Genomic DNA, 26,179 nt, shown 5'->3' with positions numbered 1-26,179 from the left:
AGATGTTATCAAAAATGGGACTTACACTATTGTGTCACTTTTGGACTTTTGAAAATTTTATGCAAGTTGTAGGGAACAATCATGCAATGGCAGGGGGTCGCCAAAATGGCTCTATATTTCTGGTCGTGTCCATGTCTGTGATTTCTTGCTCACTTGCAAAGGAAGAAAGAAGAGCCAGTCAAGTTGTTCTTTTAAGGCTTGATCCAAAGTCCCTGCAGTCAATGGGAGTCTTTGCATGGACTTTAATGGACTTCTCTTATTTTACATAGATCATCTGTAGAAAGATGTTTTCCTTCCCAAATTATTTCCTTTTCAAGCATGCATAGACTAATTTATTGTATGGATTTTTGCTTTTATTCATAATGAGCCCAATCCTGTACCCGTTGACTCCAATGGCTGCAGGACTAGCCTTGTGCCAATTTGAAGCCACTTTGACATTTGTGAATTTAAAAGCTCATGGCCTGACTTTGAGTCCAGTTGGCTTGAAATGGAGGTGTGAGTGCTCCAGCACCTCTGGAAAATCAGGGTGTGCTGAGGTAAAAGGTAAGTGCTTCAAGTAATTCCTTATAATTAGTCTGTCTTGTTTCTTACACTGCATAAGGCTTACATAATGCAAATACACAGCATAGGATTGTTAGTTAAAATGCTTATTGAACAAAGGATTGATTTGGTGAGGGACCCTATAATATCCCCACTTATTCCCCAGGGAAATATTGTGAAACCCCCTTGAAATAGGAGGAGGGAAACTACATCAAAGACATGCTGCAAACAACTTTAAACTCATAGCTATCTTTCTACTTCATATCCCAGAGGTAGATACAACAGAATTTCTCATGCATTGAGTTTTTGACCTATTTTTTGGCTAATAGTAAGTGCTTAACTGTTATTGCAGCATGGAGAGGGAAATACTGAAGTAATTTACTGGCTTGTCATTCTGCCTGAGGGTTACTTCAGCATATTCACTCAATAACCTGTTTTTGTTTATTACCTCAACCATATTCTGAAGCATTCTTCTCCCCGCCTAAATTACTTGCACATCAAACTTTTATGCACAGTGGAATATCCAAGCAAGCTGCAGTCTGTGAAGATATGCCTTGCAGTAAATTCTGAATAAATTACCGATGTAGTTCATGCACATTCATATGGGCATTAAACTGAGAACTAAATTTATTGTAAAAGAAGGGGAAATGTATATGCTTTAATGCTAAGTACACAGGTTGGCATAGTATTATGTTTAAATGTATTGGCTTACCAGCCATGCATATATTAAAATGAAAACCTTCAAACAGAATTTTAATACCACCCAGTTTACAGATGTCATTACATGAAGTCAAACATTTATATCTCTAAACTAGAATGTCTGATATTTAGATCTGTGTTGATGTAGAAAAAAGAGCTGTAATTCCATATATTTTGTTGATATTCCTGTTCATTTTTTATAAGATAGCCAAATTGTTGCGCAGTACCTATGGTTGCTCCATACAATGTGTAACTTTATACTCTATAATCTACTTTTGCAGTGTATTGACTGAGTGGGATTTTAAAGACTGAACATTTTCCATCTATCTTTGCTTATGTACTTAATTACTTAGAATAATTTAAAAAGACATGTAAAAAAAGATTAAAAGGAGACATCTTTGTAGTTTACATACTAAGAATGTACAATAGTTATCTCAAAAATCTCTCATTGCTGGGTTAATCAAAATCTCCTAAACCCTGATCCTAAAAGGCGTTGATCACCTGTAAATCCCATTGAGGACAACAGAGGTTGGAGGAGATTAACACTCCCCAGGATCATGCCTTTACTTTGACACTGATTTTATTTAACTCCTCAGTGACTTGGCTCCTCCCACTTTCTGCCTCGGTGGACTCCATACGTCTTACCAGCAGAAGCAAATCCAGTTGTAGGCCATAAATGCTTTTCTAATTAAAGCAGTGCTTTGCGGCACTTTGAGTAAGACTGGATGGATGTCTTTGTAACAGATACACAGTGCTGGCTGGAATTTTTTTTCAGCAAAGAATTGAAAACTGAACATTTTTGTCCAAAAACGTTGACATTGGAATCGCCACTGCATTGCTCACCCGAACTAGGATTATTGTGCCTAATCCCTCTTTCTCCAGTATGGCTGAGATCCCTGGCAAAATTACATGTCCCAGGGTGCACCTTTGTTTCGGAGCTGCTACAGTGCATCGTCTAAGTCTCTTTCCTTGTTGTGCTATGTGAAATGTAATTTGGCTGGGGAACTCAGTCCATGGGTTAGATTAGCAGCATGATGAGGCTGAATTTCCAAATCAGTTTTTTTATTATTATTATTATTATTATTATTATTTAGGCAAAAAACTGAAAGCTTTTCAGTATTCAGATGTTTGATTTACATCAAAAAACAGCTTTGACAGAAAATTCTCAACCAACCCTACAGGTGTGCTCTAAGCCACAGTTCAGTGGGCTAGATGCAGTAATTACTGGGAGAAATGTGTGTTATGCAGGGGGTCAGACGATCATAATGGTCCTTTCAGGCCTTAAAATCTATGAATGTGAATTATTGAGCTGGTTGGAAAAGAGAACAAATATTCTTGACATTGTCTTCCCGTTTTTCATTTCGATCTAAACTTGCCAGAGACGAACCTTTCACAAAATTAAGGTGGAGAATCTAGCAAAGAAGCTGTAACAGTTACAATATTAAACAAAACCCTTAAAGATGCCAATTTAAATAAGTAAATAGGCTGTGCATGTCATATTTTTTCAGTGCCTGATTGGATAACAATATTACACAAGGTGAGAATTCTTGCGATCTTTCAGTAATTTCAGTCTGCACTGCATCCGATTATGAGATGGTTGGTATGAGTTGAATTTGAAATTGGTATGAGTTTAGCTATTGTAAGTGAGATTGGGTATAATCCTTTCAAGGGTAACCTCTAATTCCCTTTCCTTTTTGAGAATGTTGGGCATCACATCTGTTTAAATGAAGTGACATGCATTCGCTTTCTCTGAGTTATTACAATGTGAAGTATGGGCTTCTCAGGTTTGAACTTGCTCGCTCACAGTGCGTGGGGTGATAAAACATTCCTGTGGAGGAGGAACATGAGGTTTTTATTATGCCTGCTGAGTTCCAACATGCCAAATGCTAAGGTTAAACCAAGAGGAAGATCATCCGTAACAAGCAGCGGAAACAGCTGGTGGCCTGAGCCCATCACTCTGTGCGGAGAGCTGGCTGATTCAGACTTCACCACCCCAACTGTATGCTAACAAACAGTAAAGGAGAACACATTCTTTGTGGCTAACAGACAGCACGTGTGCTTCAAAAGCCTGCTACCACTTAAATTAATATAGTCCATTCTTACATAACTCCTCCTGGTAGAGGGTCAGGCAGAGAGTTTCTGAGATCAAACACTTTTGCTTTTTACAGGAAAAATGGGTCCTACTGTGGTTGGAGTTTGTCATCATATTCAATGTCTTTGTCCCACAGGTTTGTTTTGAAATGTATCATATTATAATGTAGCTTTTTCTTTCTTGTGACATGATCCTCTTTTCTCACAGTGGCCCAATGGAACATATCATTGAGATCAAATTAGCGGCTTCAGAAAGTTTTGAAAACTCCAACTCTGATACATTTCCATTGAGAATGAAGTGATAGTGGAAGAATAACTTATGTAGCAGGAACACCAATGGGATTTTTTTCCCTGTTCCACTTGGGCTGTCTGCTTTCTTCTTTGCTTTTGTATAAGTATAATAGTTCGATCCTCTTTCAGGATGAAATCCATAGTGAATTTTTGGGCATCAGTCCGATCCAAAATGAACTGATATGTCTGATTAGATGATATTTCGTAGCTTAAGACTGGGGTTTGGCTTGTCCTCTAGGTATCTCAGGAACAAGGTGAATAACTAATGCCCCATTCATCACTGTCACTGGATAACTCATATGTAGAATAATACATAACTAGCCTGTTGTTTGGCTTTTTCCCTTAGTTCTTACTCAAGGAAAACCCAGTGGAAGTAATTGTCACACTGTCTGGAGTGGCTCATAACTATGAGTGCCTATCTTGGGGCCGACTGCTAAAAGCAGGCCAGACACCCCAAACTAGTGGTATGTTCTATCATTAGATTCCACTAAGTCAGTAACAAATGTGAACTTCTTCAGTACTACAATATTTTATAATGGAGTGTGATGGGGCGTCTGTCCCACACTAGCCTATAAAGTTAATGGAGCCCTAGGCAGGCTGTGTGAAAAGCAGCCAGTAGGAGAGGGGCTGCAAGGAGCAGCCAGTCAGGGCTGGGCAGGCCTATATAAGAAGAGCTGCAGGGCAGAGCAAAGGCAGTAGCTTCCTGGAGCTCAAGGAGGGAAGTTCAGGCTCCTAGCAGGAGGAAGGAATGCCAGCACCCTGGACAGAACAGTGCTGTTAGCAGTGACTGAGAGAAGGAGGGGCTAAAGACTGCTCCTAAGTGACTGCAGGGATTCGCAGGCTGAGGCCCTAAGGCAAGGGCAAAGAGAGTGCTGGGGGGCTGTGGAGAGGTAGCCCAGAGAAATAGACTGAGAGGTTGGAGGGGACACAGCATGTGGCTACCATCTACAGGATTCCTGGGCCACTACCCGGAGTAGTGGATGGGCCCGGGTTCCCCCCCCCCATCCCCACTCGTCACTGAGAAAGTGGCCAGACAATAGGCTGCGGTTGCCACTGAAGGAAGTGGCTGGACAGCAGACTGCAGTTCCCCCAGAAGTATGGCACAGCCAGAGGGCTGCATCCTGAAGAGGATGTTGTGGTCCTTGGAATGACATGGATCCAGAATTGGAAGTGATGGCGGTGAGACATTACCAGAAGAAGGCACACTAACAGAGCTCATCCCCAGGACAGGTGCTGCAGTGGTGAGTTGCATCCCATCATATGGAGTCACAGACAATCTCCTTAGACTGGACTGTCTATCTTGTCACCCAGGCAAGCTGGACTATGTGATAAATGGTCATTTACACCAAAAAAATCAAAAAATATTCCAGGTTGCAAGAGGCCAGTACCTCCGCCAGGTCAATTTACATCCTAGATCTCATACCAAAGATAACACTGTAGCCTATTCTACAGTAAGCTAACTAAAGGTTTATTAGCTAAGAAAAAGAAATGAGAGTTACTGAGAGGTTAAAGCAGGTAAAAATATCTGTACAGGTGAGTCAGTCTATAATTCCAAAGTGTAGCAGAGATGTAGTCATCTGCCAGTTTCCGAAAAGTCTTTCAGGGCTACCCAGAATAACGCTGGGGATCTTCGTCTTCTTGTTTAGTTATTCTTCCCTGTTGGAATCCAAAGAATCCAGAGATGAAGAATTTCTCCTAGTGTCCATACTTGTAGCTTCTTCTCCCAGAAAACAAGCTGGCAGGGTCACTACCCACATGGGCTCTTTCTTTGATGGTGGAGTGTGAGGAATGTATTTGGAGTCTTTGATCTCTGATCATCACACAGAATGATCACTTACTTTGAAATCAGCACTTTCCTGTTGAAGTTCTTCATTTGCATTGCACAAGCGTTCTTTCTTGTTTGATGGGTTATTTAGTTACAGGGGTATTTGCAATGTACATGTTTGCTATTCCATTATAACAGGGTACAGATAAGTAAAAACAACGCATGCAGCATCCCATTCGTTTGAATGAAATTTAAACACTAAATATGTTCTTGTACATTTTCAGATTATTTTGATCTACACTAATACACAAGTGAATTGGTCTGGCTTCCAGCTATGCATTTGTAAGTGTTCAGTGAGGCCTGGGGCTTTGGCATGAGCTGGTACCTGGTCTGCCAGTGTCATATTGTTATGCAGCACCTCTAAGCATTTCCTCCATTAACTTCAATGGGAGTTTTGCTTGACTCAGACCTAGAGCTGATTGAATACTATTTAAGTAATGTATTCAATGAATTTTGCAATCTTTTAATAACAAACAATTCTACGAATACTCACTTAAACAAAACACTTGGTTATATTAAGGGCTAATAGATTGATCTGCAGTCTCTAATCAACAGAATCAATTTTCCTTATTCACTTTGAGTAGTATCTTCCTTTGAGTAGGACTCCTAGTCAAGTAAAATGATGAGATGTGGTAGAATCTGCCCCATAACCTTCAAAGAGCTTCTATAGGACTCAATCTTGACACCACCCCCCCTCAGGAAACTCCTTTTGAAGTTAATGGGAGTTTGACTGAATAAAGACTTCAGAATTTACCTTTAGAGCTTATAATATATTTCTTAGTGTGTCACAGGAACTAATATTACAGTAGATTTAATTAGAAGTGAATGCATACTTTTTGTGGCTGTACAGGTATAGAAGAGGCATGTCTGGGTCATCCCTGTGCCCTGGTGAGTTGTTAGTAGATGGTCCGGTTTAGATCTCCAGGGACAGACCACAGAATGTGTCTCACTCTGTCTAGCTTCCTACTCTATATTTACATTCTGATCCTGCTTCCATTGAAGTCAGTGGGAGTTTTGCCATTGATGTAAATCAGTGGAGGCTTGGTCACTTTATGTAATTATCTTACAGTGGTATAGACCTTACATATGCAAATAAGCAAATTTACATATATTTGTGTAATATATTTTATCAAATACGGAACAAGATTTGGGCAGGGAGAGACAGGGACATGAGAATTCAATAGTGCAGTAAGAAAGAAAAATGATGCAGAATAATTAAAACAGAAAGTAGTAGATGACTAGACTAGAGCACAACAATGGTCAAAGAACTTGATCCGAAGCCCATTGAAGTCAACAGATGACTTTCCATTTACTTCAGTGATCTGGCCCTACATGACACAACAGGATGATTGCATGAATGCAGAGGAGGCACTTGAGCAGGGACAGGGTGAAACACTTTGTAGCATAAAGAAAAGGAGGACTTGTGGCACCTTAGAGACTAACCAATTTATTTGAGCATAAGCTTTCGTGAGCTACAGCATCCGATGAAGTGAGCTATGGCTCACAAAAGCTTATGCTCAAATTTAGTCTCTAAGGTGCCACAAGTCCTCCTGTTCTTTTTGTGAATACAGACTAACACGGCTGTTCCTCTGAAACTTTGTAGCATGTCATATACTGTGTTTGGAGGCACAATGACTAGAGGTTATACCAAATCAGCAGTTTATGATCTACTGCCAGACTAGACTCATTTGGTTTTTTGAAGGCCAAGAGGAGGATAGCTGTAGCTTATGCAAAGGCAGATATGTTCAGTGTATCTTGTCAGGATGAGGCATGGTGCAGACTTTGGTCTGGTATCTCAAGAAACAAAGCAATGTATAAAACTCATCTGCAGGCTTTTTAAGTAAGAGAGGGTGAGATAAAGTTCCAAAAGGGGATGACATTTGTTAGATGTACAGCAGAAAGGGAATAAAGTTATAGGCAGTAACCGGCCTCTGTGTGTAACCTTTATTCCTGACAAGTTAATTTAGGACAACACCCCAAAAGCAGAAATATGGAATGCATGGGAAGAATGATATTTCCCCATTCACATCTACTACCACTGTGATGCTTTTGGTTTCCTGATTAATTTTTGTTTCACCTTTAAATTAAGCACCTTCCCCAATTCAGCAAAGCATTTAAACACATGCTTAAATCTATTTGTATTCAGCAAAGTATTTAAGAGCATGCTGAATAGGGATGTACTGCTGAAACAGAGCCCCTTGGTATAAAATTCTGTATGCAATCCCTTCTAAGAGATGCCGCAGTCTATTAGGGAAAAGAATACACTCTGCGGTCTCTCATGGATACATTTAACTTTTGTTCTTTGCCATATTTGTTTTCATTAACATAAAACAAAAAGTCACTCTTATACTGAAAGCATAGGCTTTCTTTTTGTGTGTGAAAACCCATCATTATGAAACCAGATATACCTTTACTACCAAGAACACTGGGGAATATTTTCCCCCTGAAAACATTTTTGATAAAAATTGCTTCGATCCACAATTTTTTAATCAATTGGCTTTATGTTAAAAAAACAAAACAAACAAAAGAACCCACCAAACCCCAAATTGATTATTTTGTTTTTGACCAAACCAAAAAATTTTCAGTTCAAAACAAAAACTTGTTGGTTGCTAAAAATCAAAATATTTCATTTTAAAGTTTGTTTGATGAAAACCTGAATGTCTTACAAATGACCGTTTTTTCCCCCATAAAAACTTCTTTCATCAAAATCATTTCCTTTAGGAAAACAAGTTTTGGAGGAAAATTTTTAACCAGCTGCAGCTACCTTCCTATGTGGCTAATGAGACAACAGTTTGATCTCACAGTTCTGGGAGGCACCAGAAAGTTTTACCTGACAGTGGTGGATTGCACCGGATTTGGACTTCCATATCATGGAGATTAAGAACCAGCTCAGAGGCTAATCCCTCCTTAACAAAATGAAATCTGAAGCTCTACCTGGTGCAAATCAAAGTAAAGTTCAACTACAGATAAAAACAACAAGTAGGTATAAGAACCTAAAGGCTAGAATGAACCTTGCTAAGCTATTGCTAATCTAGTATATGAATAGGTAACCATATCATTATTTTTATTCTGTGCCCTTATTTCAGACACATGTGCAGCACCCTACATGTAGTTTTAATAACTCTGGTACATATGTTGCCATCCCTGCCTCCCTGTGAGACCAATGGAAAAAAAGAGTGCAAAAGCTCTATTGCACTTCTAGAGCTGAGGGCTGAATTGCTTTAGTCTAACTGAAGTCTGTTGGGGCTTGTTATAGTGGCAAATGAAATTTAATAGTCTGTGATATGTAGGTCAGACAGATGATGAAAGACACGATGCTGTCATGGTCCTGTGTAGCCTTAAACTCTATGAGGCTGTAGTTCAGGTACATTATCCCCCAAGTCCAGGTGGCTGATGTGGGCAGTGCAAAGCAATATAATGGAACCACAGGAAACCACCAGTCCTGAAGACTTTGGAGAGACTATTCCTTGGTATTCTAGTCAGGCACCTTCCTCACAAGGATGGGGAAGACCAAGAGAATGGAGGATATGTCAATGCTGCTCTAACTCTGTATTTTTTTAAGAGAGTAACAAACAAAGAGAAATAACAGTGGTATCTGAATTAAATAGTTGTCTGAAAGTTTCCCATCTAACTTTCCTTCAGTAAATGTGATGGAATGTCCTGTAGCCAAATGTTCAAGCAGCCAAACAGTATTACTGTCTAAAATGAGATTTATGGGTCTGGTAATAACAATCATCCAGATTAAATGTGTTTAGGAAGATGAGGTGCAAATTCCAGATCCTGCTAATACTGAATAATTCCAGGATTATATTAAGTTTGTGATTTAAGATAACCACATATAAAGAGCTTCTGAAAGCTTTTCTTGAAAATGTACTATTAATGGGTATCTGTCAGCAAGTGGGATCACGGAACCATGATTTAGGAGGCAGCTACTAAAAACACAGATGAGAAATTACTTAGTCTTACGCATAATTTTCAATATAACAGAATAAATCAAGATTTTTTTTAACATGTAGTTCATTTTGCTAATCGGTTGAAATTCACACCCATATGTAGCACAAACATGGTGCCTATCCACCACATAAATCCTAATTTAATTGGATTCAGATGGAATTTAGTGATTTATGCTGCCCATCTGCACAGGGGTGAATTTCACGTACATTCCCTTTATCTTGAGCCATGACTTTCAAAGTCCATACCAATGGTAGAAATTCATTTTTCTGAATAATCTCTCAAGGATGACTAATGTAGTTAGACTAAATGCAGAGCTCCTTTGGGCTTGAGTACCAGTTGCCCTGTGCATTGCAGGGGAATGAGAATACGTTATTTTTGACAATTGCATTCACTCTTCCCTTTAAATAATTACATCAGTTGAAGACACTGAGGGCTTTGTCTCTTCTGATTCCCATTCAGGTAGGGTTTACCCATAAGTGCCTCATTGACTATAAACTGGTAGTAAAGACAAAAGTATCCATAATGCGGTATTTATTATAGTTTACCATTTATGTTGCGGTGGCTCAGAGATGCCACTACTAGGTCAGGATGCCATTATGCTAGGGACTATAGAAACATATAAAGCCTAGATCCTGCAGTCACACACATGCTTAACTTTTCTGAAAGTGTCCTTTCAAGCACATTGCAAGTTAAGTTTGTTACAGAAATAAGCAGCTGTATGTGCAGCTATATGTAAAAACAACTTCCTACCCTTTTAAAATTCAGTGTTGTCCTTTCTCTTTCTGATGAAATCTAGAGTGCCTACCAGAATTAGAGAGGATAAAAGCTTTAAAAGTTTGCAGCCAGAAAAAATTGTTCCCTGTTAAAGACAATCCTATTGAGCTTTAGACTAGTTTGTGTTCTGCAATCCCTTTTCAGGGCAATGGAACTTCTAAGTCATGTTGACAATTGGAATTTTCAGCCAAAGGGCATGAGCACATTGGAATGGTGCAAAGATGCAAGTTCACTGCACAGTACCCCAGATCCTTTCTGTGTCTGACCTTTTAGTTTAGTAAAACCATATTTTAAATTAGATTATCAGCACATCACATAGCAAATTTTGAGGTTGCTTCCATATATGGAGCTGTCATAATGCTTCAGTAAAAATTTGGTACCACATTATGCATGGCAGTACATATAAGCACTATTCTCAGACCAGGCACAGTGTTTGATAGTGTTTCCTAAATCTTGCCCTTTATGGGGGCAATGGGTAGAGGAACAATATGAAAGAAAGAAGGAATGCCTTCTCTATTACAAGGGAAATGGACTACTTTCTTAGGATATGATATTGATGTCAGAAAAGGAATATGAAAATAAATCAAACTGTAATTTGTCTGAAATGATTTTTGCAAAGATCTTGTGCGTTATCTCTTTTTTTCTGTAATTTTCAGAGAATCCAATGTCCATAACAGGTATTGGATTGGCAGCTGAAGGTACTGGAGCTTACCTGAAATTTTCATCTGGTATAAATCTGTGATCTTTCAGACAAATACTGTGTAAAAGGGAAAATATTATGAGAATGGTCCCACTAACCTCAGCAAAGCTCTAGTGAAGCAGCAATTAAATAAGTTGTAAAACTACCCCAGGTTTAAGTCAGTCCTAATTCTGTAGTCACTCATCATTCCTTAATCAACTGTTGATCAAAAATAAGTAGGGAGTGATAGAATTAGGCTCTTAGTTACAGAATCACCAGAAAAGTGTGACCACTTCAACAAAGTTCAAATAAATTCCTTCACCTCCCTTTTCCCTCATCCCCACTTACCCACCCACCAGCAAGAATACAATTGATGAATAGTTTATCCTAGGTCTACTCCAAGAGTGCCTAAGGGCCAGATTGCTAAAGCTACCTAGACACCTAAAAATGCAGATAGGTACCTTGTGAGGATTTATGAAAGGTCTGAGCAGGTTAGACGCCTGTCAGTGGGAGTTAGGTGCCTAATCTGCTTAGGAACTTCTGTAAATCACAGTAGGCACCTATTTGCATCTTTAGGCATCTAATAACATTTACAAGTCTGGCCCCGAGTTATTTAGGTGCTTACATGCCATTTTCAAAAATTACTTTTGATGAAACAGACTCTTAAGTCAATGGGTCTGAGGCTCCAAAGTCATTTAGGTGCTTCTGAAAATTTTACCCGAGTCTACGAGCCTTCCACCCTGTAATGTGGGCCTAATCCTGTGCTCACTGGAATCAAAGGGAGTTGTGACTGTGACACTGCACCCCATACTCTTCATAGTGATGTTGTTATAATATGATTACAGCATAATTATGATGTATTTCATGCAAGATAAATCACGTGAGGTGTCATTGGAAAAGTTATGATTTGCTGAAGATGATTATCCTATCTGTATGCATGTATCATTTTTTGTATCTGAAGTTAGGAATATTGACTAGGGATCTGTATTTCAAACGGGCTTACTCTGGAAAACACCCACAGCCAGCCTTTCAGGTACAACAATGAAGAAGCCAGATGGGGCTGATGGCCCATCAGCAAAGACTATGGACTGTGGAATAGCTTAACCTTCCTGTGGGCATTTTGCCCAGCCTGTAAGCAATAGCAGCTATAACACTGCAAGGTCATGTGACCAGGACACATGATTCTGGACTCCATCTTGGGATGTCAGTATTTTTCCACAAACCGGTCTGGGAACTAAGTTTTGAAACAAAGGGTTCCTGCCATATGCTAAAGCTATATAAGGCAGCAAGTGACATCATCTGTGGTTCTTCACTCCCTACACAAGAAGACTCCTGGAAACACCTGCAGAACAAAGACTGAACTGGGGGAAATGCTGGACCCAGGCTAAAGGGATTTCTAGTATGTGTATGAAAGACCAGGCTGTAAAGCAAGTTCAGCTTGCCCCTTAAGGATCTGCAGCCTGCTTGTATCATTTCTGAGGGTGAGAATCTGCTAATTCATATCTAATCTATTTAGTATATTAAGGTTAGTGTGCTTTTTTGATTATTTGCTAGGTAATCTGCTTTGATCTGTTTGCGCTCACTTATAATCACTTAAAATCTATTTTTTGTAGTTGTTAAATGTATTTTATGTTTTAATCCAAACCAGTGAGCTTTGACTGGAGTGCTTGGGGAAAATCTCCACTTGGTCACCACAAGTGTGCATTGTTCTCTTCACATTGAGGGAGAGGTGGACCAGGTATTAAACCCATATACTGGCTAGATTTGACCAGGGCAGAACAGTATTGCTCTGGGGTCTTAGGCTGGGAAGCTGGTGGTTAGAGAGCCTGCATGTAACTGCAGCTGGGTGTGTCCCTACTTGTGTGAATGCTGGTGAAAGTGCACACTGGAGGGCTTTGCCACTTGTCACAGCAGCACAGTGTGAGAGGGAGCCCAGGCTGGTGGGTCAGAGGGCTCAGCAGTAACCAAGTTTCAGGTAGCACCCCAGGGGGAACCTGTCACAGTGATATTGAGTTGAATGGGAACATGAATTGGGCCCTTTGTGGAAAAATAAACATTCAAAACCCTAACCTGCTGAACTCTTCACTGTGCTGTGCCTGACAATTTGTCACTTTCAGAAAACCAAATACTCAAACATAGTTTATATCCCTAATCCAGCTTCAACTTTCTGTAATTGTTTCTTTGCACTGCAGCAAATGGCAGTTAGCCGAATTGTTATGCTGATGTGTGGGTTGATCTGCAATCAATATTCATTTAGCATCATTTGCAGGCAATATCATCCCTTCAATACATCTTCCCTTATTTTTTAAACTGTTTTTACCTTTTTAATCTTTAAATCCATTAAGGAACTCCTCACAACTCAGACTCTACAGAGATGTGAAAGAAAAAGCAGAAAATCTTCAACCAGCTGAACTCCTAGTTTTCTCTCTGCTACATTATTGCTCTGTGTTGTCTTATCAGCCACCTGGAAGTTCATGCTCCTACGAATTTCCATGGCCTGTCAGTGCTAAGGGCCAGATAATCCATGAGGAACGCCAGCCAACAGACAGATATTCTTATTCTTCCATGTAATTGTCCATAAATATACCTTGCAGTATTAGCCTACAGGAGATGTTTTCCTTCTCAAAAAACACATTGGTCAAAGACTCTGCAAAAAAGACTGCTCAGAAATCCAAACAGAAGAGAAAATGGCTTGAATATACAGCACCTCCACTGTCTTGCACCTTTTGTCACCATTTACACTCATGCAAAGCAGGTGGAAAATACTGCTACTCATGTGAATAAGTGGAAAATTCTCATTTGGTAGCATTTGCATAGGTGGAAATGGTTACACAAGCTGCAGAGCAGAGGACACTCAGGCCATCAGCTTTTGCCAGGATCTCATGAGGTTTTAAATGATGAGGTTCATGTATTTTCTTTCTTGCAGTAGTTGCATGATGAATGTCTAATCCAAGCCACCAATTCTGTGGGCTAAAGCATAGTTAAACACAGCCATAAAATGCTCAGGGCACCTGTATAACAAAGTATATAGCATTTCACCTTTGTAATAAATCTTGGTTTGAACAGCTTAAAGAGAAGGGTTGGGTTTTTTGGGGGGGGAGGGGTTGTGTGCCATCTAGGAAGCTCTTACTGCTTTATATGTAATATTAATATCAGTATTAGCAGAAGTGTTGTATGTAAGACATGAGAAGTAATGGTCCTGCTCTGCTTGGCCCTGGGGTGGCCTCACCTGGAGTACTGTATCCAATTCTGGGTGCCACACTTCGGAAAAGATGTGGACAAATTATTGTTACTGAGTGAGAAAAGGGGCATCTCTGGCTAAAAAGTATGCTTTGTGTAAAACAAATCAGTTCAGGCTTTGTGGAATCATTTTCCATTGTCCCCAAAACATAAACAATGCATTATCAAGCAATTCTGGCATGGAGTAGCATTCAGTATGTGAGAGGATATTATTATAGTCTCTAACCTCTTTATCTTCTAGCACTCCTACCCACTGTATCTCAAATTCAGTTCTGGACCGGAGCCAAAACCCTAGATGTAAAGTTTGAGAAAATTCACATCCAGATTTTTGAGTCAAATTTTGTGGGGCTCCTATTTGTGTGGAGTTAAATCTTGGCTTTACTACAAGCCTGGAGCAAGTGGCAGCACGTTGGTCTTCTCCAGACACACTCCAGTTTTTCCCATGCTGTGAGGGGAACTGTCCTGTCTGAGGTCTATTCCTAGTGCAGAGTTTATCCCCCTCTCCCCCCTGGCCCCGGAGTGTGGGCACAACTATGTTGTCTAACACTTTGAGGGAGGGGAACCAGAGCCAAGCCTCCACCCATTCCCTTACCTGTCCCACCAGTTCCCTCTCAGCCTCCGGAGGGCTGCTATGTCCTCACTGCCCCCAGGCATCTATGTTGACATGTTTTGCTACCCAGGATAGGAGTTTTTCACATTCCGTATGCCCTTGCATGGCAATGCTAACCTAGCCATGTTTAGGCACACAAAGGACTGAACCAAAATCCTGGTCTCAAGCCTCTAAAACAATGGGAAAGTTTAGTTCCAGTGTTACTCCAGAATATGACAGTACAGCTGCCAGCAATTTTGTATGTTCAGCCACTGCCAGCTGAAAACCAAACATCACATAGCTAGGAAAATTTTAGGCCTTTGTGAGGCAAGGTCAGACAGCTGCATACTTGCAGTTTGCTAATCAAAATAAAAAAAACAAAACAAAAAGTTATTAAAGTAAGTAAATAGCAACCTTGGTTTTAAATGCCCCTAACCTATTATAACTAAAATAAAATAATTTATTAAAATCAATAAGCCATTAAAATTACTATGTTAACCTACTAAAATCACTATAGGTTATGTATTTTATTAAAATTAACTATAAAAATAAATAAATAAAAGCAGTCCAAAAAAGCTTTCATCAGGCAAAAAGCTAACTATACACCCCATCAGCTAAACAAAGAAAGGGCTCCAAAAAGCCTGGCTAATCATCACTCGAAACCATCTCAAATTATAAGTAACTATATCAAAAATGTCCCAAACCTATTGCATATATGTGTGCTTAAAATCTAATAAATAATACTTTTAAATAAAAGCATGCTTGCTTGTATGAATCATTTATCAAACAGATAAACTGTGCCCCCTATTAATTTATGCCTAACACCACCTAAAAAAATATAAATTACCACTGCTTTGAGTTCTAAAAACCCCCTGGTAACAAAAGGTTCAGACTTTGTAGTTTAGGCCCAGCTCTAATTGAAAAGTGTTGTACTTTTTGTTTAACGCCTTATGAGATCTTGATGAAGCTGTTGGAAGTGAATGAAGTGAACTGTGGCTTTTTTTCTTTGATTATGTCTAAATACTTCTTCCTAAACTGTTGCAGGCTGCCCTTGAAGAGATGTGAGATGTTTTGAAAATAGAATTCTAAGTAGGATCAATGAGTACAAACCTGTCTTTCAATTTCATGATGAATACAATAGGAAAAAAGATTCCCCCCCTTTTCCTCCCCTTTTTCTTTCCAGAACAGCAATCCTTTGACTTTAGGAAGTGAAGCTCAAACTTATTTTATGCATTGCTTTGAATGCCTGTATAACACAAGTCATTTTAAATTCTGTAGATTTACATCTCAAGTAAATGTATAAAAATAGGAGACAGAATACAAAGCTCAAGATAAAATTCCATTTCTTAAAACTCAAACTCTGTAATTTTTTAGAATGGTTTTACTCAAAGTGATAGTGACACTTTTATCTCAGTAATTTGACAAATTGTTCTTTCCCGCCCTCCGTTCTCTCTGGCAGTGACCATTCTCATTGACATTCATGATGTGATGTATGCGTCTTTGAATTTTACAGCGGCACTCCACTAATAGTGGGACTGTGGGCATCTGACTTCCTCTCCGATCTAAGTCAATGTAGAGAAATATCACTAGAAAAGGTTCACACCTTACAGATTGCTACAAATTAGGTGAGAAAAAAGAGAAACTTTTTTAAGTTTCAGGGTAACAGCCGTGTTAGTCTGTATTCACAAAAAGAAAAGGAGTACTTGTGGCACCTTAGAGACTAACCAATTTATTTGAGCATGAGCTTTCGTGAGCTACAGCTCACTTCATCGAAGTGAGCTGTAGCTCACGAAAGCTCATGCTCAAATAAATTGGTTAGTCTCTAAGGTGCCACAAGTACTCCTTTTCTTTTTTTAAGTTTCTTTCTTTCGGGGCTAATCCACACAGACCCACACAGACCCAAACCCTTGGATCTTAAGAACAATGAAAAAACAATCAGGTTCTTAAAAGAAGAATTTTAATTCAAGAAAAGGTAAAAGAATCACCTCTGTAAAATCAGGATGGTAAATACCTTACAGGGTAATCAGATTCAAAACATAGAAAATCCCTCGAGGCAAAACCTTAAGTTACAAAAAGACACAAAAAGAGGAATATACATTGCATTCAGCACAGCGTATTTTATCAGCCATTAAACAAAAGGAAATCTAATGCATTTCTAGCTAGATTACTTACTAATTGTTTACAGGAGTTCTAAGCTGCATTCCTGATCTGTTCCTGGCAAAAGCATCACACAGACAGACCCTTTGTTCCCCACCCCCTCCAGCTTTGAAAGTATCTTGTCTCCTCATTGGTCATTTTGGTCAGGTGCCAGCAAGGTTATCTTAGCTTCTTAACCCTTTACAGGTGAAAGGGTTTTGCCTCTGGCCAGGAGGGATTTTATAGCACTGTATACATAAAGGTGGTTACCCTTCCCTTTATATTTATGACACGCCCCCCAGATCACGGATAGGGTGAAGTACTGGCTGTGATTTCTACCTGGAGCTCTAGGAGAAAACAGAGTTAATAAGACACATGCACCTCTAAATGTACTACCAAGTATATAGAGACTAACAATATTTTCCACATCTCAAGGACGATTTTAACCAGTTGATTCTGGGAAACTTTCACAGGACAGTGCATCAGCCACTTTGTTAGAAGCTCCTGAGATGTGTTGTATGTCGAAATCAAAATCTTGGAGAGCTAAACTCCACTGAATACGTTTTTTGTTATTTCCCATGGCAGTATGAAGCCACTGTAGCGCAGCATGGTGGGTTTGCAGGTGGAAGTGCTGTCCCCAAACGTATGGGCGTAGCTTTTCCAGAGCATAGACAATGGCGTAACAGTAGATAAAACAAATGAGGCACATGGGAGGGGTTCTGCATTAAGACCTACCTCAGGGTGAATGCTGAGGCAATTCTGACTCAGGCAAACTGCCCCTGAAATCCATGGGAAATTCTGCAAACGCTTACTCATGTGGCTAAGGACTTCCTCACGCAGCTAAAGGCTTATCTACATGGAGTCTTAGTGCATGGTAAGCCAGGGTGTAAATCTACAGTGCACTAGCTTGCTGCACAATAACTAGCTGTGTGGACCCTGCTTCTGCACACTAAAGGTTTCATAGTGCCATTTAGTACATCAAAACATTGGCTTGCTGCACACCAAGCCTTGTGTAGATAAGCCCTAAGGGTTTACAGGCTCTTGTCCTGGGCAAAGGATCTCTGCATTTGTTCCATTCTCTTCACTGAGAGTTTTGCCTGACGAAGGCTTTAAGATTCAGCCTTTAGACTGCAAAGGGTGATATCCACCTTGCAATGGAGTCTCTTCCTCTCCTCTTCTCAGAAGGTGCTGATACTCTTCATACCTTCCCTATTGTTCTGCTACTACTGGCAGAATTCCTTAGGTTTATGCAGCTCTAGTAAGAGAGCTTAATCAAACTGTAGAAAATATCTTCCTTGAAAACCCATACAGCTAGACAATACTCTTTTTAGCTTATAGATGGGATTTTCAGTGTGAATGGTTCAGCTGGCTCACCCACCATTCTGATATATGGCCAAGTTTCCGAAGGTCTGCAATTGCTTCTCAGAAAAAGCTCCCCCTGGTGAAGACTGAAATTACCTACAGCTCTCTTATATAGGAGAGCCAAGAAAATGAAGCAACATTTCCCAGTGATTCATTGGATTGTGGTGCCAAAGAGACATAAAATGATAGAAGTGGGAAAGAGATCCACCTAAATTAGTAGAAGTCCCTGTGTGTTGAGCTCTTAGGATGTTACAAGAATCCCCATAATATCCTAATCCAACTTCCATTCAAATCAATGGACTAGATTCTCATCTGCTTCAGTGTAAATAGGAGCGGCTAAGGATTAATTTACACCACTGACATAATGTCCCTTGGTGAGTCAGGGCCATACTTTCCACAACAAATTATTTTTATTGTATTCTTTTTAAATGGGGGAAGTAAACCAATAGCAACCTGTCTTGGGTATTTTGACAGTTATGTATAGCTGAGAGAAATGTTTTCTTGTACATTTAATTGCAATAATCTCTTAGGAAAATTCTCTGACCTTGCAGAATGTTGATACCACTGAATCATCCATGCCCTACATTTATCCTCTTCTTTTGACTGCATCATTTTTAATACTTCTGATCAAGGCAGCACTAATTGGTGAAATGTACCTTGATGGATTGGCTTTTTCTTAGATCAGATTATAGTATTTGACTTTGGTTCTCTGAAGCAAAAGAAGTAGTATTATACCTTTTCTTTGCTGTCAATAATACATGAACATCTTGAATGCAGAGGGGTCTGTGTCAGTCATGAAGATTCTGGAATCCTGGTGAGGAACTTCACTTTCTAGAAATTGAAATACAAGTTTGCCTGAAGGAAAAAGCTTGTTCTTGCTGAGAGAGGAATCAATGGTGGTTTGTTGCCTAATATACTAGACTTTAAGGGAGGTGAGAGAGACAAAGGATAATAGCACCAAGCCGTGAAGCAACATTTTTCAGATATAATGTATTGCAGACACTCATACTTTGGCTGAGTTTCCCCTCCTGTTACCCTCACTTGTAAAACCAATGTCTGATATTTTTGACCCACTTTGAAGGTAGCAAACGATTAACACAGCTCTCAGACATAGTCGTGGAGAAGATATTTCATTATCTGGAGTCCACAGTTAAATACTCAAGGCAACTGTTGAAAAATGACTGCTTGGGATCTTGGCCATGTGATATGGAAAGAACATGAGAGCAGCAAGTGACTGTGCAGCTCATTTTGTCAGACAAACAGACCACAGTAAGCTGAAGGTCTGTACGACATGTAACGCTGGGATAAAAATAAAAAAGTTACAATGGACAGAAAACATAGGCAAAGAGAATCCCAAAAGGAGAGAGTCACATGAACGACCCAGATGATAAAACTAATGATTAAAAGAATCACAGAGCACTTCTAAGTCCAGCTGTTATTTTCAAGATAATAACAGTACCAAAAATATTGCCCACCTTCATCTAAATGTTATAATAGTAATGGTACTAATTGTTTACATTGAGATAGGTCCTCTCATCCGGAAGGATTTGAACACTGTTTACTAGTTATGGGTCTCATTCTGCTCACATTTCTCAGGAACAACCCCCATTAACTTCATTGTAGGAATGTAGAATCAAGCCCTATATATTACACTGGATAGGAATCACTTCACCTACCACTAAAATACACCCATCTCGGAGGTGCTTACTTCTCAATTCGCCATGGCTCAAGTGTGGAGTGCAATGTGTGAAAAGACCCAAAATGGGGAACATGTTATGTTCATACAGGGAATTTAAATGTGTGCAATTTATTCATTCAGTGTAAATGACTCTCCATAACTTCAGGTTTCTGAGTCTGTATTTCTGACATAGATAATCTTCAAACAAAAACGAGGAGATACTAGATTTGTGTGTGTCAAGGTTCCTCCCCCACTCTGAACTCTAGGGTACAGATGTGGGGACCTGCATGAAAAACCTCCTAAGCTTATCTTTACCAGCTTAGGTCAAAACTTCCCCAAGGTACAAAATATTACCCCCGTTATCCTTGGACTGGCCGCTACCACCACCAAACTAATACTGGTTACTGGGGAAGAGCTGTTTGGACGCGTCCTTCCCCCCAAAATACTTCCCAAAACCTTGCACCCCACTTCCTGGACAAGGTTTGGTAAAAAGCCTCACCAATTTGCCTAGGTGACTACAGACCCAGACCCTTGGATCTTAAGAACAATGAACAATCCTCCCAACACTTGCACCCCCCCTTTCCTGGGAAATGTTGGATAAAAAGCCTCACCAATTTGCATAGGTGACCACAGACCCAAACCCTTGGATCTGAGAACAATGAAAAAGCATTCAGTGTTTTACAAGAAGACTTTTAATAAAAAATAGAAGTAAATAGAAATAAAGAAATCCCCTCTGTAAAATCAGGATGGTAGATATCTTACAGGGTAATTAGATTAAAAAACATAGAGAACCCCTCTAGGCAAAACCTTAAGTTACAAAAAAGATACACAGACAGAAATAGTTATTCTATTCAGCACAATTCTTTTCTCAGCCATTTAAAGAAATCATAATCTAACTCATACCTAGCTAGATTACTTACTAAAAGTTCTAAGACTCCATTCCTGTTCTGTCCCTGGCCAAGACGACTACAGACAGACACAGACCCTTTGTTTCTCTCCCTCCTCCCAGCTTTTGAAAGTATCTTGTCTCCTCATTGGTCATTTTGGTCAGGTGCCAGCGAGGTTACCTTTAGCTTCTTAACCCTTTACAGGTGAGAGGAGCTTTCCCCTGGCCAGGAGGGATTTCAAAGGGGTTTACCCTTCCCTTTATATTTATGACAGTGTGGAATATACGTAACTCGGAGACTAAAATGAGTGATGTTCCTTGACATGAGGGATATCTGAATGGTATGTTGAGATGAAATACGGCAACTGTTTAACAGGTTGCATCAACACTTCACAACAATTTGGGACAAGCAGTGAATAATTTCTTAGTCAGTTGATACTAATGAGGGACTTCATAGGAGCAGAAGACTTGGAACTATACCCCAACTCCTGTAAAAAGTGCCAGGGAAACTTTTATAACCACAGACGGTCCAGAACTGAGTTTTATGTCTCATATGAAAGATGACAGCATTACCACCAGTACGACGCTATTGAGTCATTAATGCACAAATGTCAGAGGGCAGCAGGGTAACTATCTTGGAGAATATTTCCAGTGCTTGGGGAGATGCAGAAGGACAGCCTAACCTCAGTGCAGCCTAACCTCTTCTGCCACATAAATTATACTCTTGTAGCGTGATGTCTACTGGGGGAGCTTTGTTTATTTTATGAAATAAATGCTACTGCACTGGGCCTAAGATTCAGGACATTTTTATCTACACCTGGAACGTCTTTACTTGTGGATTACCCACTTCTTTGGATGTGGGGGCAGCAAATATCCCCCCCAGGTACAAAAACATCCCTTTGGTATGATTTTTTTAAAATGAATGTCTTGAATTTTTTAGATCTGAAGCACAGTAGCAAAGAGAATGTTAGAAGATCTAGAAACCATCCAAAAGAGAGAGACAGTTCTGTTTTAGATAAAATATGTAGTGCTAAAGGTAATTCTGTCACACAGCTGTAGGTCTGTCTTACTGTAAGTCTCATTTCTTTACTGTTTAAATCTTACTCTGTAGATTTATAGGTATTTTCTGGCCACATTCTCTGTAAAACAGATGGTATACGTCTTAATAATTGATCTGTCCTGAAGTGGCAGTGCAGAACACTTCCATTGTAGTAAAAAAAAAAATGTTTAGAAAACTCCCGAGCTTAGCCTTTTGGGTACAAAGACGACTTTTTGTGCAGTTAGTTTTATCTTTGCTTAAACTAGTATTGATCAAACTATCAAAGATTGCATTATGGTTTGAACAGCTGGTCTGGAAGCACCACCAAGAATGATGTTGTGCATCTAAATGGCAAAATCAAACCTGATCTTGTTGAATATCAATGTTTAAACTACTTTTAAACTTGATTAATTTTCTGACCTTGTTCAAGGCAAAAGGACGATGGTTCCAAATAGTTCTGTACTTTCTTTTCACTATTAGCTATTTTAAGTAGTGTAAACCTTTCACTACTTCTTTCTTCTCCCAGGCAGTGAAAGCAGTTTCTTCTTCCCCCCAAAAGACCTATAACATTTCCTGATTGATTTTTTCTTATTTTTAATCCATCCGATAATTTACTTAAAGTATGAAATTTGAAATTACAATTTTTAAGGCTATTGAGATTATCCCATTCTAGATCTTTTTCTGTTTTTTTTTTAATGATTTATGTTTAATCTAGGAATGGATAAACTTCAGGATATTGTAACTCCTACCCCAGAAAGATTTTGATTATGGGAATATAATATCAAAGGAAAACACAAAAGGACACAAATACACTGTGCTTCCTCTCTGGAATCTGTATGATGTGGATTATGTGAACTGATGTGATATGCGAGGAGCTCACTTTAAAAATTTACACTACATTGTTTTCTTTCAATTCCCTTCTTGGAACTCATTTCATTTGAGATGCTTACAAAGCACTTGACAATGGCTCAGCAGCTGAGACTGCTGCTTAGTATGCTAATCAACCATTGCTATCAGCTTGAAGGTCCAGTCTGTTTGTTGTGTCTTCTTGTTGTCTCTCATCCTACACTTAAATTGTAAGGTCTTTGGGGCAGGGATCATCCTTTAATGGGTTTTACAGCATTTAGCAGAACGTTTGGGCCTCTAGGTATTGTTACAATGCAAAGCATAATAATAATAATTAATAATAAATAATGTCTTCCATCCAAGATTCCTTCAGAAAAGTGGGAATTCAGAGTTTACGGCTTGTTCTGTGGCTGCCAGATCATTCACAATCCCTAGACTGGTTTCAGAGTAACAGCCGTGTTAGTCTGTATTCGCAAAAAGAAAAGGAGGACTTGTGGCACCTTAGAGACTAACCAATTTATTAGAGCATAAGCTTTCGTGAGCTACAGCTCACTTCCTCAGATGCATATCGTGGAAACTGCAGCAGGCTTTATATATACACAGAGAATATGAAACAATACCTATTCCCACCCCACTGTCCTGCTGGTAATAGCTTATCTAAAGTGATTTCCAGCACAAATCCAGGTTTTCTCACCCTCCACCCCCTCACACAAATTCTGCTATCACCAGCAGGAGAGTGAATTTGTGTGGGGGGGTGGAGGGTGAGAAAACCTGGATTTGTGCTGGAAATCACTTTAGATAAGCTATTACCAGCAGGACAGTGGGGTGGGAATAGGTATTGTTTCATATTCTCTGTGTATATATAAAGCCTGCTGCAGTTTCCACGATATGCATCTGAGGAAGTGAGCTGTAGCTCACGAAAGCTTATGCTCTAATAAATTGGTTAGTCTCTAAGGTGCCACAAGTCCTCCTTTTCTTTTTGCGAATCCCTAGACTGACTCTGGAAACAGCTGAAAACCAACTATTTCAAAACTGAACGGCTGAACTTACCACATAACTAATCTTTAGCTCATTTATCCAAACTGATAATATTGCTGAAGGTAATAGGGTACAGCCCTCACCTTTTACCCCATCCTTAATGGAAAAGGCATCTGTAAATCTCTTCATGCTGTCTTCATGATGCAGTATGCATGATGCCTGTGAATCTCTACGGCTTTCCAAGAAAGGCTCCTAAGAGGTTTTTACGTGCTGCATTTCCATCACAGACTGGACCAGGTGCTGAATGTGGTTGAAACCAGGAAATGAATCTGTGGCACTGGGCCTGATTCTCCTTGCATAGGCACTTACACCGCTGCAAAATCAGCACAAATGGATGTAAAATGATACTACTGTACTGATGAAGTGAATAGACAATTCTGATTTGGTAGCATTGCATACCCACTTTGTGCTGGAGTAAATGCCTGCACAAGATGCAAAGCAGTGGAGAATCAAAGAACTGTTTGACAAAGTGAAAAATTTAGAGCATTTTTTTAATATGAGCATGCACATTTGTGCACAAATGTATCTTTAATTGCATACCTCTTTTACATATAATCGTGACTCTGCAGGCTATTAGGACATTGTTTAAATATTAAAAATATCTATTTATAGATGGTGTGATCATTGCAATTGCACATTAAAGGTGTAGTTTCACACATGATTTTGAAAAACCTTGCCATGAATATAGTCAGAGTTTAGTAATTTCCTGTGGTTTTTGAAACAAATCGATGGTCTTAGTTCCTTTCCCTCCTGACAAGTGTCCATGCCCAAACCACTATGTTGCTGATGTTAAGCTAGAGAAAAAGAGGCTAAGGACTCAGTTTGCATGGAGAATGAACTGCCCCTTCAAATTGCTGTGCTCCCTCCATAATAGGGAAGAGGTACATGGACTTCGCTGAATGGATTTGAATTGAATCTGTAGCCAGTCTAATTCTGAGAGGTCACTGACTTCTAGGAGAACCTTTCACAACTTTCTACAGAAAGCAGGAAATACACAGCAATTACCATTCCAGATGAGACCAGTGGTCCATCTAGTCCAGTGTCCTGCCTCTGACAATGGCTAATTCCAGATGCTTCAGAGGAAGTCCTTGTATGGGACAATTAGGAAATAAAATGTCCTTATGGAAGTTGCTTGCTGATCTCAGGCAGTTAACAAGTGGTATATGCTTTCATACATTCCTTCTATACTGTTTATTCTCTCTCATATATATCTCTGCATATTCTTATTGACCATATAAATGTCTAACTCTTTCAGAAATCCTTCTTATCTCTTGAACTCTGTGGCATCTTGTGGCCATTAAGTTCCACATGTAACTGTGTAAAATATATTAATAGGTTTTAAATGTATTGCCTTTTTAATTCAGTGGATCCCCTCTTATTCTTGTAATAGAAGACTGGATGACTAGGACCCTCAAATTTACCTTCACTATATGATTCATTATTTTCCATATATCTGTCATGTCCTCTCTTATTTTGTCTCTTCTCTGAACTAAGCAGCATTAATCTTTCCAGTTTCTCCTCATTTGCAAGTCTTTTTGGAGACCTTTAATTTCCGTTGTATGTGTCCGATTCTGGGATCTATTTCTGCAATGTCTTTTTTGACAAGAGAGATTAGAATTAAGCTTAAAGCCAAAGTGGCAGGCAGTGCTTCAGTGTATATAGTGGCATGATCACAGTTTCAGTGTCATGGTATTATCCATGCCATTCTTCATGCATTGTCATATTTTGTTTGCTTTTTGGACTACAGCTGCGTATTGAGGTTTTCACTGAGCTGTCCACAAAACGCCCCAGGGAAAGATTTTCAAAAATGCCTAATTCCCATTTTCACAATGAATTTAGACATGTTAGAAGCTAAATCCCTTTGACTTTCAATTACAATTAGGCTCCTAACTGTGTATGTCACTTTTAAAAATGGGATTTAGGCACTTGTATACATTCACCATGAGTATTTTTAGTCCATGTAGAAGCCAGCAATGCGTTCAGGTAGTTCTAATTATTTCTTCTGATGTGCCGTAAGTATGCTGTATTTGCCATCAAGGAATTTCATGTGCCATTGTGCTGCCCAGTTACTAATTTGACTAGGTCCCTCTGGAATTCTTCACATTCTTTTCTAATCTTGACTTCTCCTAAATAATCTGATCATGTTTTAAACTCTGTCATATGCATATATTAATACATTTTGATTTAATTTTTTTTATCATATTGTAAGGACCAATTCATAGCACAGATGGATGAATTGGTTTGTCATTTACTCCAGATTAGGTCCAGAGTAATTGTAGTCAGATTACTAGAATTAGTTTGGTTGGATTGACAGAAAGATTTGTTTCAAATTTCTCAGCTTCTTAGGGCCAGATTTTAGATCCCTTACTCATACTGATAAGCATTTACACAAGCAGACCCTTTGATTTCAGTGGAACTACTTCAGTGAATAAATGATCTCCAGTGTGAGTAAGGGGCTCATAATCTAGCATGTAATAAATAGATGTATAGAAGAAATTAATAATGTATAGAT

The sequence above is a fragment of the Lepidochelys olivacea genome (assembly GCF_965140295.1).
Source record: "Lepidochelys olivacea isolate rLepOli2 genome assembly, chromosome: 14".
Taxonomy (NCBI): Eukaryota; Metazoa; Chordata; order Testudines; family Cheloniidae; genus Lepidochelys; species Lepidochelys olivacea.
This window is presented reverse-complemented; position numbering follows the sequence as displayed.